The sequence below is a fragment of the Myotis myotis genome, unplaced genomic scaffold (assembly GCF_014108235.1).
Source record: "Myotis myotis isolate mMyoMyo1 unplaced genomic scaffold, mMyoMyo1.p scaffold_m19_p_8, whole genome shotgun sequence".
In the NCBI taxonomy this organism is placed as follows: Eukaryota; Metazoa; Chordata; class Mammalia; order Chiroptera; family Vespertilionidae; genus Myotis; species Myotis myotis.
In genome coordinates, this window is record NW_023416390.1 from 78,079,776 (window position 1) to 78,085,775 (window position 6,000).

General features: G+C 40.0%; 1 pseudogene; it reads right to left on the minus strand.

The window, feature by feature from the left end:
• Nucleotides 1-1,163: 1,163 nt before the first annotated feature.
• LOC118662082 lies at nt 1,164-5,046 on the minus strand (annotated as a pseudogene).
• Between the last annotated feature and the right edge of the window lie 954 nt (nt 5,047-6,000).

Consider the following 6,000-nt stretch of genomic DNA (forward strand, 5'->3'; position numbering starts at 1 on the left):
CACGGATGGTTAATACTTGTACCACCTGGTTGCCTACAGATTTCTGAAAGATGTCAATCATTTATACTTTGCAGACCCACTGCTATAGATGACATTACAGATGATTATTATTTCAGGACTTTTATGAATATGTATGTGTATTTAGAGAAAGTGTAAAAATATGATATTCATATGTACATACATTTTACATATTTCATATAATAAAAATATGTTTGTATTATATATACCATTTATTTGTATAAGTAATATACTTGCAATGTCTTTGAGGAAAATTAATACTATCTCAATTGTTTTTCTTACAGAATCAAGATTTTATTTGTTTTCAAGTTACAAGGCAGATTTATTTTACATTCTATTTATGAAGGAACAGTAAAAATGTAATAAGGAACAAAAGTAATAAAATCATAGGCATAGATATTTATATAGCAAGCACAGGCAAAACTTACGAAGAAGAGTCTTTAAATACTAGCATTTATCAAATCAGTTTCTAAGAATAATTCTTTACCACTTCCAGGAAGAATTTTTAGGAGGATGAACCTACGTGATTCAAACTTTGGCTATCTTAATGAAAAAATATATTCCTTGAAAAATCTCAGAGGTCCTGGAGGCCAGTTAACCAGATCACTACCAAATTTAAAAAGATTCAAAGGCTCTTAAACTAGGACATCATAACTCCTTTATTAACTTGTTTTTCAAGAAACTCAAACACACTATCATTTGCTGATTGATACAATACAGACTTAGCTTACTTAATTTCTTAATCCATTAAAATGGTTCCTGTTACCTTACAGTAAGATCCTACTGTTTTCTTATGAGAAACATTAAGTCATTTACTATTTCACTCTTAGGAAAATCATTCCATGTGTTTATTCAGCTTTCAGTAACATTACCATACATGAAAAAAAAATCAATATACATAATTATCATCAGTAACCAGTTAATTAGTGGATCTTCCAAAACCAGAGACAAGTATTCTTAAGAGTCAAGCCTTTTAGACCTCTGCACTAATACATCCTGGTGTACAGACTTCATTCAATTTCATTAACAGAAGATTAACATGTAGTGGAAGTCACGCAGCATATTTCTGTAAGTGTAAGTACCGCTTGCATTGTTCACACCTTGGGCACAACACCTCTTGTGTTTGTCAGTCTTCTTTTAGTTCCCTATTCTTCTGACTGTGAAATGTGATGTCCAAACCTTGAAGTGTCTGGACCAGAAAATGGAGAAGACTTCCAAGACCTATTTTCTTTCTCAAAGGAACTGTCTTCTTGGAATGCAAATTCCTGCTGAAGTGCCTGGGATATTACAGACACTGTATCTCAATGTGAACTATGCCTTTTCCTCTTGTGAATGGGTCTGCTCCAGGTGACCATTCAATAATTTGAAGTTTAATCTCATTCATATCCTTTAAAATATCCAATATGTTTGGAACATCTTTGTTTTTATGATTTTTTGAATGATGACTTATAATTGGTCGTACTAGCACCTGGTGATCTTTTTTCATTTCGGTTGCTGAATTATCTGAGTCACAAATATTACTAAATCCTGGCTTTTCAAGAGGAGAGCATGGAGGCTGCAGAGGAGAAAACTGAGGGGGCACAGGGGAAGGAGAGGGAAGTGCTGAATTTGAAAATGGATCTGGCTTGACACTCAGTTGAGCAGTCCCTGATGATGGCTCTGTCCCAAACCACCAGGCCCGTCATTCCAAAGGAGCTGAATTTGTACTGTTTTTCAGTTCCTGCATTTCCACAATTGCAACAGCATGAGAGCCTAGAAAAGTTCACTCATCTTCAAAGGAAGCTATTTTTTTAAATTGCAGCTTCACTTACAGGCTGAGCATTTTTCACTGGTGAGTTATGCTTCCGAGAGCAAGTGACAGTGGATCCCAAACAAATTGCAATGGATGGAAAAATTCACTTTTCTCATCTTCCTCATTTTTTTCAAAACCATTTCAAAATCTGAGATCGCTGGCTTCATCATTTGCCACACACAAAAGAGGAAACTACAAATCTATAGTCACCTTAGTCTACAGAGTTCAAGGGCAGGATCAACTCAGCATCAGGCCTGGGACAAGGCTTTAAAGCAGCAGTTCTCAACCTGTGTGTCGCGACCCCTTTGGGGGTCGAACGACCCTTTCACAGGGGTCGCCTAAGACCATCGGAAAAACACATATATAATTACATATTGTTTTTGTGATTAATCACTATGCTTTAATTATGTTCAATTTGTAACAATGAAATTGGGGGTCACCACAACATGAGGAACTGTATTAAAGGGTTGCAGCATTAGGAAGGTTGAGAACCACTGCTTTAAAGGATACCTGCGCACCTGGGCTTGCAGGCCACAGGCTGTAAAGACACCCCGAGGCTCAGCCTGGATAACTCCAGCAGAGGTGCCGCTGCGTCCTAGCGTGTCCCACCCAACCTCTGCTCCAGAGTTAAGATTTTAATTTATAGTAATCAAGTCCACTGTTTCTCAGCATCTCTTACTAAGTTCCATGTGAATTATATTCTTCTCATAACAACTCATGGAGCAGATTTTACTATATCCATTTTAAAATAATAAACCAAGACTTTTAAAAGCTGGGCAATATGCCCGCTGATAAGCACCATTATTTAGGGCCAGAGTCAGGATTGACTCCAAAGATTTCCTGACTCCAGAGCCTAAAATCTTCCCACTCTCCTATGCTTCCCACCACAGGAGACCAGGAAGAGATGAACATCAGGACAGAAACCACTCCGAAGGAGTACACTAGGAACTGAGGAGGATACTTAACGTACTATACACAAACCACATTTTTGGACCTATTAAAATTGTAGGATAATTATAAGCAAGCAACAAAATAACAATTGTGTGTGTAAACCTAATAAAGCTGGGCCCCAGGAGATTCTGTCTTAGCGCAGGTTTCTGTGAAATAAACAAATGAATTGTATTTTTCCTGCCCAGGACCGGAAGTCTCTTCTGGCTTGGGAATTATTTACTATGTAATCCTGATGGAAGGTAAAGCCTCTGATGGTGCAGGTGGGTGATGGAGTTTTTAGGACAGCATTGCTAGTGTGGTACCCAGAGACGCATGGTGTTGAGAATGTAAGCTGAGGTGTCTACTTTATGGTGGCAGGGGCAGCGTGTCTTCACGTTCCCAGTGCTAAGACATGATTTTAGAAGTTGTTTCCAAATGCATGTGCCTCTGAGCCTGACTCCACCTTGCCTTTAAATAAATTCCTTTTCTCCTCAAATCAGTCAGAGTAAGTTTTTGTTGCTTGTAGTTCAGTTGCCTGTTGGATACATTAGAATCGAGAGGCACAAGCCCGCAGGGAAACAGAAGAAATCAGGGATGGGTTATCTAGTCTGATTGAAAATCCAACTGGTTTAAAGGGTTTTGATGCAGGCAGCCAGTGGCATACAGCAGCAAAACATTAAATTATCGCCTAAAATGAAGTCACCGTTGAAATTAAGCTTTGGAGAGACCAAGTAGCAGCTGAGGACTATAGGGGTGAGACTGTTTTGTTTTATGGAATTGGACAGCTTAAAGAAAGAGAATAATGAGCGCTAACTCCTTATATCTTCGCTCAAACTCCCAAGTCCTCAGCTCAAAGCACGTGCATTGCAGGGATTTTCTATGAGTTCTAAAACAGACAAACAACAACAATAACAACACATTTGTTTCCCCTAGCAGCTGGGGACTAAAATAGGTAAAAACTAAAAATGAAGTTTGACCTTGTGGGTTGCTGAATTACAAAGTCACTTAAATTCACAGCTTACACATTCTCTTATTTGAAACCGAAGGCACTGACTAGACCGGAATAGGACCCTGAGGACTCGAATGGAGAGATGAGCATTCAGCTGGCTTAATGTGCTCCACACCCCTGGCGCCCGGCGCCGGCCTCCCTGCCAAAGGAAGGCAGTGACGAGGTTCCTAACGCACCTCAGGAGACCAGTTGAAAAGACACACCCTGAAGGAGACTTACCCATCACAGGAATTGTGCGTTTCTGCTCATTTATAAAAGCAAAAATCTGGGGAATACATGTGGTGAGGGATTCTGAGAATTCTAGACCAGAGAAGGAAAAACATGCTTTCGATCAGGCTGACTCTATTGGTATGGAGGCAGTTACCAAAATTCCAGGCTCATTTGCCCAATGGGAGCAGCACTGCTCAGTTGGCTACTGTAAGCTAGACTCACAGGGGCCAGTGTACGGAAATAACAATGCTAGTTGGCACCAACAGAGCCCTTCCTAGGTGCCAAGCACTATTTAGCATGCTTTTATAGTATAAGGTATTTAATCCTAAGAATATGCTTTGAGGTACGTATTATCACCTTACTTATAAAAGAGGAAGCTGAGGAACTTCATTCAACAACTTCCCGCATGCAGCTTGTAAGTGGTAAAGTTGAGATTCAAATCAGATAGCCTGGATCTAGAGCTGGCCTTGAAAGCCTGTAATGAAGTTCTTATAAGGGAAGATGACAGAAATACCTTTTCTGAGAGGAAGGAATCCAAGAACTTAGGAAAATGATCCAATAGACTTATCAAGTGTGACTACTTATCCATTCCTATAGCAAATTCTGCAAGGCGGCCCAGGAGACGCGTATTTGCCTCAGCACTGAGAAGTCCACTGTGAGAGGAATGCTGGCAGTTTGGCTTTTCTCTGGAGAGTTGACCTCGGGACAAAGAGTCGTGGCCCTTGCTGAGTTCCGGAAGCTGCTGCGTACCAGCCTGCAGCCCTTGAATACAAAGGAGACTGGGTATTTACAGCAGACACCGTTGGATGGCCATCCAAAGCCATTCCCTGTCTCATTCTCTGTCTACATTCAACTACAGAGTATGGGAAGCCAGTTTCTTGCTTTTTCCACCTCAACTCTACAAGTAGATGGGACATATAACCTAGTCTTGGTCAATGACATCTAAGGGAGAGTCTGCTGAGGGATTCTGGGAAAGATCACTTGTTCCCTTTTAATAGAAAGGTGGGCGAAAATAGGTCCTCACCTTGGCCACCCCATCCTTCCTGCCTTTGAATGGGGTTGTGATGCCTGCAACAGCAGCAGCCATCATTCAAGAAGACATAAGCCTAAGCTTAAGAGCCACTCGGATTCAGTACGAGATGAAAAGAACCTGGATCCCTGAGGGACTATTCCCACACTATGTACCCTCCAGGCTCCTTGTTATATGAGGAAGACAAATCCCTCCTTGTTAAGGTATTATTGGTCCACTATTCTAACACCTGCAAACTAAAGCATTCCTAAATGATAAAGTAACCCTTGAGGAAGGATTCAAATAACATCCTAGATATGTGCTATGTATCTTCCAACAACCAGAAGAAATCCCCAAGTTGGTTATATCCTTACTCTGCAGTTCTTGAAAACTTTAAAGAGGATCCAAATACATTTGTACAATTTACAGCAATATATATATATATATATATATATAAAACTCCCCTTTCTCCCTCTACCCACCTGATCACACCACACTGCTGCTCCAGAGCGTCTTGCTCTGAGATCTCCAGCTCCCTTTCTTTCCTCCTTCTCTGTCCCCATCTTTTCTATGTTTATAATGAAGACTTCCTGGCTTCTCACCAGCAAAACTGAGGAGGGAGGAGGGGCACATGTAACTGCAAAATTCCCTATGGAGACCCCCAACTCTCCTCCAGTAAAAATGGTTGCTCCATCATGTATAATTTTTAAAACTGTGTTAAAAGTTGCTTATAAGAACATTTTGGTATTTCAGAACATATCACTCACTGACTTTTCATCTTTAAAGCAAAGACACCTTCTTTTGAAAGACAAGTTGGTCACAATATGGGGTCAAATCACATTTGAGAATGCCAAATGTTCACTCAGGACATACCTAAAAAATAACAAACATACTTTTAAAAACAATTACAATTCTTAAGCGACATTATAAGTAAAATAAAAAAAAAAATGGAAACTATCTTTCTTCCCACATAAGATTGTATTACTAGCCTGACATTAGTCTCCAATTGCTGCTGGAACAAATAACTGCGAA